The sequence below is a fragment of the Schistocerca cancellata genome, chromosome 4 (assembly GCF_023864275.1).
Source record: "Schistocerca cancellata isolate TAMUIC-IGC-003103 chromosome 4, iqSchCanc2.1, whole genome shotgun sequence".
Lineage (NCBI taxonomy): Eukaryota > Metazoa > Arthropoda > Insecta > Orthoptera > Acrididae > Schistocerca > Schistocerca cancellata.
This window is the reverse complement of record NC_064629.1, coordinates 338,538,706-338,551,415: the sequence shown is the minus strand read 5'-3', so window position 1 is coordinate 338,551,415 and position 12,710 is coordinate 338,538,706.

The window sequence follows — 12,710 nt, the reverse complement described above, 5'->3', positions numbered from 1 at the left end:
TTGCTGAGTGTCCTTTTATAGCGCAAGTATAGTGTGTATTACTCTATTATTTTGTGAGTGTTGAGAAGGAATTACACTACAGAAAAGTATAAACAACCTTATTTCTATTCTGGGAGTTATATGTATTACTTTGAATTCTTTGCTAAGGTAAGTGGCCATCATATTATTCCCGAACATTTGAATTTTTTCACCACTATGATATTGTTGTTCAAATAGATTCATAGGTGCTCAACAGTACCATCATCAGTATGTTCTCAGATAATACGCCGAAAGGAGAAACATCACAAGTTACAGAATCTACTCTAATTATTCCATTACTTCATAAAATTCAACTACAAAAGAAATGATGTACTGGAACAAAAATCGGGCTGGCTGTTCATTTACAAGAAATGTCTCGGGCCAGTCATTATGTGAACTTGTCAAGATTGAGTAGGTAATGCAGAATAGAACAGAATACAATAGCAGTTTACTATCTACTAACGTACAATTTCAAGTCGTTGACTTAAAGTACAGGAGACTTGTCAATACACAAAAACTGCTTTACAATTTCTCTTATGGTATCTTTAACATAATATACTGTACTGGATTTGTAATTAATATGCAACCAATAATTTTTCCTAAAAAGCAACAAAATTTTAAAAATTAACAGTCCTAAGTTCTTGCTCTCTCCTGCTCAAATTTTCAGGACATCCTTCATGAATTCCTCTACTGAATAGTAACATTTCTGCACAAGTTTCTCATATAAGGTTTTCTTCAGTGTTTCTAAAATTATACTGAGCAATTCTTTTCACACTGTTATAAATTTTCATACCCATGTACTGTGGAGTTTGAGCATAAAGTCATAAAATGTGGGTGGGCAGCATAAAATTATTTTGATTTGGGTGTTGTAATCATGTTGAAAATGATTTGCTACAAATAAATCAGGATTACTATGTACAAAGGTAATCAACTCATAGATGTTTAGTGAGGGAACATTTAATATACTTAGATTTTTCAAGAGTGGGTGACACGATTTTCTTCGCCACACTGTGTGTATATTTCTAATGATGGTTTTCTGAACTTTTAATTTCGACACATTTGATTGGAGATAACCCAAAATACAATTCTGTACCTTATTACCAAATTGAAGTAGCTGTGATGTACTTCTTTTTGTTCGTCCTTACTGGTTGCATTGTACAATATCCTCATTGCAAATGCTATGCTATTTAATTTATTTGTAAGGTGATGTACTAGTGAACCCCATGATAGATTTTTATCCAGTAGTGTTCCTAGGAATTTCTCACAGTTAGACTCCTGCAAAGCCTGATTTTTGTGATTGATTTTAATATGATTTAATTTGGCTTGTTTTGTTTTAAATTGCAGTGACTGAGTATTTCTCATGTTTAATTTTAACCTATTTTGATCAAACCAGGTATCTAATGTTTCTAAGGTATTTAATACAGTTTAAGGAATTTGGTCAATACTGTTACAATGATTACAGATGTGTCATCTGCAAATAAAACTGAGTGACACTCAATATTAAGAGGTAGATCATTTATGTAAAACAGAAACAGAATAGGACCTAGGACAGAACCTTGGGGGTACTCCTTGTGAAATGGTTTCCCATTTTGGTGTATCAGTTCCTTTCTAAGATAATATAACCACTATTTGTCTTCAGTTGTTTAGCTACAACTTAAACCAATCTAATATTGTACCCCTAATTCCATATTTTTCCAATTTATAGAGTAGCAAGGAGTGGTTCATACTATCAGAGGCCTTTGATAGGTCACAAAAAATTCCTGTGGCGTGCAGTAAGTTGTATATAGAGGAGCTAGTTTTATCTACAAAATGGTTTATAGCAGATACTGTGTTTTTACTGTTTTGAAATCCATGCCAAATGTTTGAGGTTATTTTAAATTTTTCTATGAAATTCTGAATTTGATTTGTGACTATCTTTTCAAATATTTTTGATAGTGTTGGAACAAGAGAGATTTTGTGATGGTTTCCTGTATGTTCTTTTATGTCTTTTTTTGAATAAGGGCTTAACTGCTACATACCTAGGTGTGTCTGGAAAATAACCTTCTTGAAGAGACTGGTTAACTATTGTAGACAGTGGCTGTGCAATTATTTTGGATACTGGTTTTAACAATTTTGTTGGTATCCCATCCCATCCTGCTCAAGTTTCACCTTTTACTGGTAGTATGACATTTTCTATATCTTTTATAGCAGTTTAGCTGAATATACTGAAAAGTTTACCTTCAAATTGCTTGTTGTAAAAGAAATTTACCTATCTGGGTAAATTTTTATATTGATGTTTGATTTGTTTACATTTGTAAGGAATTCATTAAATAATTCTGAAATTTCAGTAGAATTTAGGATAGTTTTGTCCTCTATCTTGATTTCAGAAATATCATGGTCTCTATCTGTGGCACCTGTTTCAGCTTTGATTTGTTTTCACTATCCCAAATAAATCTATTATTTGACAGTTCATCTGCTGCCTTTCCAACGTTTTTAAAAACATTTTTGTGATTTTTTTTATATAAGTAACAAAATCAGGACTTCTGTTATGTTTTAGTTCCCCATTTAGCTGTCTTTTTGTTTTACTAGAGACTTTTATTCCTTCAATAATGCACTTTGCTTTATTTCCTACTTTTTATGGTGTAAAATAAGGGGGAAGTTTCATTAAAAATGTGTAGGAAGGTTTCCAAGAAAGTAGCAAAATTTCCACACCATGAAATACTGTGATTACAGCACATTCCACCTTATTTAATCTATCATGGAATAAATTCATATTTTCTGTGTTGAACTGGCATTTGGTGTAAACATTTTTTGATCAAGATTCTATTGTTTTTTTAATACTCCATAAACAGAGCACAATGATCAGAATGGCCTGAATCTAAACAAAACTTATTTGTCTCATTATAAGTATAATTGCTTAAAATATCATCTATACTTGTTGCCGAGATTTCGTTTACTTGAGTAAACTCAGTGAAATTAGCACTGAAACCCAATATTTGAATCATGTCAATGAATTTTGTTGATCTGCTGACTTTGCCAGCTAAATCTATGTTGAAATCTGGAGTTATGAAGACACTTTTCTTTGTTTCTTTTTGAAGCTTTTGCAATAGGCATCGGAATTTTGACAAAAATAGATTTGTTATTTCCGTGCTTGAAATCCCATACACATATAAAATTACAATGTGCAGCAATTTCACATACAAATGTTGGCTTGGCTGATGTTTTGCACCAGAAAAAAAAAACAATGATGGTGAACAAAGCAGTCAGGCAGATTAATGTAGTAAGTGACCGGGTTGCTGCTGATTATGGGATTGGACTCAAAGCTGAGCTCTGAAAGATGGTGCTATTGGGAGATGGGGATACATAAGACATAGTGCATACATTAACAGCATGGGGGGGGGGGGGGGAGGGGGGAGATTAGCTGAACTGATAGCAGAAAATATAAGGGGGAAGTACTACTGCCAATAGGAGAATTATTGTGGTTGCAGGCTGTAATCTCCCCCTCCCTCGTTTGTTAATGTCACTACTGTTGTCGATGACAGTCTTTTCAAAAAATACGAGAGGAAGATTTACAATAAACTTTTTACTTATCTTCTTTTCTCATAAATGGCTCCAGTTCTTCATATTGAGGGGTCTGAGTCTTGAAGCTGGAATTTTCACATTTTAGGTTCTCATGTTCAAATTGACGTAAATAAATTTGATGAATGCCTGTTCATATATTTTTAATATATTTATTTGCTTCTCATTTTACTATATCACACTGTCTTTTGAATTTTCACATTAACAAAGACAAAATTACATTGTTCTTCCAAAATACAAAAACACGTCCGATCACATTGGAGGCATGTGTGCTACTACTTCCTCACTCTGCAGTAATAAAAATATTGCAAAGGGTTTACAAACATTATTGTCAAATGAATTTCTATTAATTTATAAATGAATCTAGAAAATAACATAATGAACAGTATCATATTGCGTAATTAATAATAGAAATTTTAAGTGTACCAAATATTTCCTAATTTCAAATATATCAAAAAAATAATAATTTTAACTGTACATACAGAGCTACTACATATTGATTGTAACAATGAAAATAAAGTAATTCAATTGCATTGTTTTTAGCTAGAGGAGGGTATCCCTTTACAATATCCCCCACACAGAATTTGGAAACAATGTGTTTACAATATTTTGTGACCTACTGTAAGGTTTGCCAAACAATGTACAAAATGCCAGAGTGAGATTTTCACTCTGCAGTGGAGTGTGCACTGATATGAAACCTCCTGGCAGATTAAAACTGTGTGCCAGACCGAGACTCGTACTTGGGACCTTTGCCTTTTGTGGGCAAGTGCTCTACCAACTGCGCTACCCAAGCACGACTCACAATCTGTCCTCACGGCTTTACTTCTGCCAGTACCTCATCTCCTACCTTCCAAACTTCACAGAAGCTCTCCTGTGAACCTTGCAGAACTAGCACTCCTGAAAGAAAGGATATTGCGGAGACATGACTTAGCCACAGCCTTGGGGATGTTTCCAGAATGAGATTTTCACTCTGAAGCGGAGTGTGCACTGATATGAAACCGCCTGGCAGATTAAAATTGTGTGAAGAACCGAGACTCGAACTTGGGACCTTTGCCTTTTGTGGGCAAGTGCTCTACCAACTGCGCTACCCAAGCATGACTCACGATCTGTCCTCATGGCTTTACTTCTGCCAGTACCTCGTCTCCTACCTTCCAAACTTTACAGAAGCTCTCCTGTGAACCTTGCAGAACTAGCACTCGTGAAAGAATGGATATTGCGAACTCGGGACCTTTGCCTTTCGCGGGCAAGTGCTCTACCAACTGAGCTACCCAAGCACGACTCACAACCCATCCTCACAGCATCCTGAGTTCGAGTCTCGGTTCTTCACACAGTTTTAATCTGCCAGGAGGTTTCATATCAGTGCACACTCCGCTGCAGAGTGAAAATCTCATTCTGGAAACATCCCCAAGGCTGTGGCTAAGCCATGTCTGCAATATCCTTTCTTTCAGGAGTGCTAGTTCTGCAAGGTTTGCAGGAGAGCTTCTGTAAAGTTTGGAAGGTAGGAGACGAGGTACTGGCAGAAGTAAAGCTGTGAGGACAGATCATGAGTTGTGCTTGGGTAGCTCAGTTGATAGAGCACTTGCCCACAAAAGGCAAAGGTCCCAAGTTCAAGTCTTGGTCTGGCACACAGTTTTAATGTGCCAGGAGGTTTCATATCAGTGCACACTCCACTGCAGAGTGAAAATCTCACTCTGGCATTTTGTACATTGTTTGGCAAACCTTATAGTGGGTCACAAAATATTGTAAACACATTGTTTCCAAATTCTGTGTGGGGGATATTGCAAAGGGATACCCTCCTCTACCTAAAAATAATACAATTGAATTACTTTATTTTCATTGATACAATCAAGATGTAGTAGCTCTGTATGTACAGTTAAAATTATTATTTTTTTGATATATTTGAAATTAGGAAATATTTGGTACACTTAAAATTTCTATTATTAATTATGCAATATGATACTGTTCATTATGTTATTTTCTGGATTCATTTATAAATTAAAAGAAATTCATTTGACAATAATGTTTGTAAACCCTTTGCATTATTTTTATTACTGCAGAGTGAGGAAGTAGTAGGAGACATGCCTCTGATGTGATCGGCTGTGTTGCAAGTTTACGTCTATAAAATCACACCTTCAAAATCATCAAATTAGGAAAAAAAAAAAAAAGATCAGAGCCTAAGTGTATGGTGAGTGAGCCAACTCGAAAAACTCACCAAAATGGGTACAGACCAGCAGAATATACTCAGTCACTGGTAGGAGTATAACACAAAGTTAATCAGCCACATAAAACAGAGTAAGTAAGGATATGTTGACTCATGGAAGGAGAAAATAATGAAAAAATAATACGACCTATGCCTACAATGTGGGGACTGACCTATGAATCCTTTGCGGATCATCTCTTAATTACTGGACACGTGCCTAAAGCCATAGGCTTAACAATACTCTGAATACCGAAAAGAAGGGGCATAGGTTAGGTGTTTTAGAGGAATTGGAGATTTTCAAGCATCTCTCTCATCATGATGGCCTCATTCTCAATGAACACCTGCAGCTGTGAAATAAAAACTTTTTTGACAGTATAAAGCCATTGCTTGATCTTTGATTCAGATTTCCTCATGCAATTTACCGAAATGTTGTTTTCCTGTTACATCTTTGCTGTTTTCTTGTGTGTCATAACTAACATTTTTTTTATGTTACAAAATGTATCTCTGTTTAAAGAAGATAAATATGTAACTTCATCCTATTATTATCAGTGCTTACGTTATGCCTGAATCAGCTGCATCACAGTTTCATGTGTCTTATTTTGAATGTACAGTAACCTAGTTGTTTCTGCGGCTACTAGATGGCGCTCATAGCAACACCATGTTTACTTGCCCAGACTTTCTAACATGGGCACCTCAGTATTGTTGCAACCCTTGTTCACTAAACTATGAGCAGCCCCTAGCTGCTCGCCATTTACTTACAACTATTCATGGCGCCGCCTTTGTGGCTTAGATCTTTCTTAATATGTGACTTGTAAGTACTGCATCTTTTTTCAGTCAGTACAAACTATAATTTTATTAATGTATTATATACTTAATATGTTTTAGAACAGCTAGTCTAATTCTGAAGATGACGCTCATAGTAGTGTCGAAACCTGGTCAATTTTGACTTAATATTTGTGACCGAGGGCTTATTTGTTCTAATACAAAACACAATTATATAGTAGCATGAATCTGCAAATATAGTGTATATTTTCTTCCAGACTAGGGATCATTATGCGTCCATGTTCAAAGGTCTTCTCTTCTATACTACAAGTTAACAGTACTTGAGATTTTAACAATTTGCTTTGCTTACCAGTAGCTCCTCTCATCTTCACACATACAGTGTACATTTCCACAAAATTCTTACTATACATGATCTTATCTCTAAATTGTTCAGATATACCACAAATTGGGCTAACTCTATCAATCAAACAATTACCTTCCCACCAATCAATCTTAATTTTAATGTAAGAACACCCAAAATCTAAATCATTTTCTCTGTTGTCAGACACTTCATGCAAAAGATCATTTTGAATTTCATCAAATGCTACATCTACACTGTCTTCACAGGGTTTTATCAACTTTACTCATATCATAACATTACTTTGGTTACTCATGTTGTCAGGTAAAGATTGAACACAATGAATAGATTCCATGGCACAACTAACATCACTCGTTACAGAAGGAACACAAAACCAATTACTGTCAAAATTACTGTTTCTGCTTAGATCCTCTTTCACTTTATTCCACCAATTGGCATACAGATTCTGACTAACTGCAGCTAACTTATTCCAGAATGCTCATTTATCTATATTGTCATCCATCTGCTCCCAAACAAACTTCAAAAGGTTTTCGCCTTTATTCACCAGGCTCACAGATAACTCACCTTTACTGTTTGGATCATTACACTGCATGACATTAATGAAAAACTGCTTTGACTGGATTGGTATTCCATGACTCTCACCTACAATATCACATATGTCACTCACCTTACCTGTATTGCCAACATCAATCACAAATAACTCTGAAACTTCATTATTCTTGAACTCCACAAATACCTGATACCTACTGTCATCATCATATTCCTCTGAAATTACCTCACCAACAACATCACTATCAATACAAGTCCCTTCTCCATTTCCCCATCAAAGTCACTTATCTCACTTACATTCATTTGCAATATGCCATTAGTCTCAGACTTACCAATGTCAGTTATTTCACAGCTCTCATTCACATCTACATCAAGAATATCACCTATTTCAGATCAAATACAGTCAATACCTGATTTACATACATCAATAACACTGTTCTTTAGCAAAGAGAAGAAATTGTTAGTACATACAACATCAAAATTATCACTACACTCACATTCTGGTTTGTGATTAGCACCTACATCACCATAATTAAACATAGTATCCCAAAACTTTTGATCAAAACATAAATGAGAAATCTGATATTCCTTCTGTTCAATTTCAGGCACATGTGCCATATCATTAACACTGTTATTATTGTCTAATTGCAAGTGTAACTTGGGGGTAAAACTGTGGACCTTCATTGAGGCAAACTGCCATTTCCCGAGTAGTTACTTCTGTGATAGGATCATTCTGTTAAAATACCCATGGTTATCCTCATTATTCCTATCCTGCTGATGTTCAGAATTTTTCTCTCTATTGACACTTTGATCTTGATAAGTTACCATTATGTCTGTTTCTGTAATTACTCCCATTGTGGTTTCTATCATTCCAATTATTATGGTACCTACTATTCAACCTGTCAACATATCACAAAAATTGTTCAAGACAATTGCCAGGTCTGTGTACTAAATCACCCTGCAACCTTTCTAGTAATCTCCTTTTAAGTGAATTAGTCAAGGTCATTTCATCAAATGGTTTGTCAAGGTGTGTTAATTTTTTAAGTTGGTTCTTACAAAACTCTTTCAAAGTGCCATCCCTAATCCTATAATTAGCACCGTTCTAAAATTAACTTTTGATTCTCCGCTGTTCAGCTTCCAACTAAAATTTATTTAAAAAACTTTACTCAAAACTTTGATATGTTTCCCAATGACTTAAATTTAAATTTACCCATGATAGAGCTTCTGCTTCAAGACATTTTTAAACAAATTTAATTTTTTATTTTCATTCATGCCTAACACAAAACTATCTCTACAGTGGTGCAGAAAATCCACTGGATGTAAATTGTCTGATGGAAAACTTTTTATAGGAGTTTTTGACCACACAATACCATTGTTTGCAACCAGATTTTTGTGAGTGCAATTTCCCTGAACTGCCGAAATTTTTTTATCTAAAATGGCAACATTAATTTGCAGATTGTTTTCAGCATTTAAAATTTTTTGGTTTAAACTGATGATGTTTTGTTCCTTTTTTTCACTATGGTCTTACAACCCATTTTTAACTCTGAAACTTGATTACTAAGTTGATGCATTTGATCTTGTACTTTGTCTAATTTACTATTGTTATCTGTCTTCATTTCCTCTATTTTTTCCAAAATTAACTGTAAAATATCAGGTTTTACTGTTTCTTTACTGATTACAATTTCAATCGATTCAAACATGTCCTGACTGGACCCTGCAACCTCCATTCAAACCTCACTCCTACTCTCATCCCTATTCATTTTGTCAAGAAGCACACAAGTCCAGAAACAAATTAACTTCACAAATAGTTTGTGCTTATCTTTCCTTTTTGATGTCCCTATTTGAAGTTGTGAAGTCCTCTTTCATTCGATCTGGTCTGTCATTGTTGGTAGTACATTGTCGCTGTTGATTTGATTTGCTTTGTTGGGCAGCCTTCGGTCTTCTTTCTTCGTGTCATTGGAAATTAATTCATACATAAATTGTAAATGCAATAAAGCACTTTCTTCTCTGCAACAGAAAAACTTCATTATTGGTCAATTGATCCCGGACGATGCCACGACTTGTAACCTCCCCCTCCCTCCTTTGTTTCTGTCACTACTATTGTCAATGGTACAGATCCTTCCAAAAAATAAAAGAGGAGTAAGATTTAAAATAAATTTATTACTTATCTTCTTTTCTCATATTTGGCTCCAGTTCTTCATGTCTAGGAATTGGATTCTTGAAGCTGAAATTTTCTCATGTTCCAATTGACGTAAATAAATGTTATGAATGCCTGTGCAGATCTTTTGTTTTTTTATATTTATTTGCTTCACACTTTACTATATCACACTGTCTTTTTTTGGGTGTGTATGACTCCAGTTGTTTTCTGCACCCTAAAACAAAACAAACACTGTCTATTGATCTTTCACATTAACAAAGCTGAAATTATATTTTTCTTCCAAAATTCATAAACACATCCAATCACATCAGAGGTATGTCTGCTACTACTTCCTCACTGTGCAGTAATAAAAATATTGCAAAGGGTTTACAAATTTTATTGTCAAATTAATTTCTATTAATTTATAAATGAATCCAGAAAATAACATGTGGCGTCAATAGGTCACATCGACCATGTAAAGCAAGATCTTTGAAATCTAACTGCTCTGACGAGCCACCATGTTAATGTTCCAGTCAACCTTTGTACCTTGTACAGTGTACACGTGTGTCTTTCTGCTGAAATATATGTATTTATAGACATTTATGAGAACAGTTTGTTGCGTATACAGTTATCCGTATTCCCGTTTCCCATATTGGTGACCCCGAAGCTTGTATGTGTTCCACGACTTCGACATCGGCTGTGTGGAATCAAAAGGTTTTATGTTCAACGTCATTGCTGACTCACCCAATGTTTTATACAACGATTTGGGGGCTCAGCTACTACTACCAGGCCACTCCAGTCCCCTGCCAATGGTTGATTCACTGCTAACGGACAGTGATTCGCGATCTCTAACGAAGTTAACCTCAAACTTTGCAGCTCTACAATGGCCGAGTGTTAGGCCATTGCCTCAAACAATGGACTCACGTTTCATGTCGCTGGACTGTGCACGCCAACATGTGAAAGATGAAGTGGCGATTTCCAGAATTGTGTAATGATCGATCACTCGTGTAGTGTTCAAAGGGACCCAAATTCGCACACATGCTTTGATCCTCTACACGCCGCAACATCAGTTACAGTAATGCTATGTGCAACGCTGCCATTCGTGCAAAATGCACACATGCTCAACTGCTATCAAGCTATGCCAGTTTTGCCTTCCTCACAATTTAATAATGGACATTTTTATACATCAATTTCGCCAGGCTCAACCACCAGATCTGTCGCCCAGTTTCCCGACCATGTGGTTTTGAGCACACCTGATGGCGCTTCGCTGTCCAGGAAAGTTGTACCACGACAATGTGACCGCCAGCAGGTTTCACCAGTGATTTATGGTCCTACCACATGGGGTGCATCTCCGATGTGCACAGAAAACTCTCCCTGTTGCCACACCAAGTACCAAACCTCCACCCCCTCCCTTACGCCCCCTTCACTCATGGGGGGGCTCCAATTCCGACCATAGAGCTGCTCACTCCTCCCGCAGTACCATCTGTGCCTGCTGCACCGGCCTTCCACGTCATTTCCAAGGTGGAAAATTTAAGAACTGTGTCCTTAACCTCCGGTCCAGTTTACGGGCCTACCTCACGTGCCGCTCACCTGTTTGTTCCCACGGTACCAGCCGTGCCTGCCGCATCATGCTTCTGTGATTCATCAGGGACATTGCAACCAGCCGTTGTTCGGTATGTGTTTGCCAGTAGTGCCAGGTTACAGGACAGCCTATCCTACCACAGAACAGCAGGCCTTTCAAGATACGCCACAGCCACTCTCGTCCCCCCCCCCCCACCCCCCCATCCTGGATCCTGGTTGTCTGCCGAAGTTACCTCCTTTATACGAGGACAACGCCATTTCATGGTTTGCGCTTGTGGAGCACCTTTTTGAGTTACATCAGGTGACTGACGACAACTCTAAATTTCTATGTCTCATCGTGCACCTCCATGACCCCTCAGATTTAATTTGTGACCTCCACTTTTCGCCACCACCGCCACCAAAATACAAGAAGACAATATTGGACTGACTCGCCTGCTCGCCACAGGAATTAATGATTAAGATCCTGTATGAGGAACACCTGGGGGACCGCACTCCATCACAACTCTGGCACCAACTTCGGCTATTTGTGAGTGAACACCAAGCCTGACGTTACCCTGTGGGCGGTATGGTCTGCCAAGTTGACTACTGACCTGCAGATACACCTGCTACCGCACTCCTTTGAGTCTATTGGCTCTCGCCTTCACATTGCAGATCAGGTGTACGCACTACTGCGACAAACACAACCAGCACACCTCTCACCACTGGTTGGCACAACGACGCCTGTTTACCAGCCGTATGCGGGCAGAGGCAGGGTTTGTTCCACCTCCATGCCATCTACACCACCGGGCAGTACTCATTCGCTGTCTCCTATTTCCGAGTACTCAAGAATCGCACATGCACCATACATCCCAGTTTACATTCCGGAACAGATCAACAAGGACAAACCTCCTCTGCTGTCACAATCACCACCACCACCACCACATGTGGCTCATCGGTACTGTTGGTACCACAAGATTTTCGGGGATAAGGCCAAGAAGTGCAGATTACCTTGCCAGCACCCAAACACTGATTGCAGGATCTAAAAGACGCTGAGTCCTGTGGGGAACTTCACAGGCATCTTCAAACATTGCACTCCGTCCAGTCATCCTCTTGGCTGAACGGTCGTTTATACATGACCGACATTTTGTCATGGCTTGTTTTCCTAGTCGATACAGGCACTAACGTGTCCATAATACGTACATCGTTGGCTCCTCCCATTTTATCACTGACAAAGTCGCTTCTATGCGCTGTCAACGAATCAACATTACAAACTGTCGGCTCTGCTAAAGTTATGGTGCATCTTTCTCCTTCTTTACATTTCCCGTGGACTTTTTACATCGCCGATGTTGACGAACCAATTCTCAGTATGGATTTCTTGTCCCATTACAAACTCTCCCTGAACATAGTCCAAGGTTCAGTGCTACACCACCCTTCTGACACTCAGATACCATGCTCAGGCAGTTATGCTCATCATTCCATTTCCATCGTGACATGTGATTTGGTTCGCGATCGCTCCATCCTCATGGACTAAATTGTGACCTGCATCA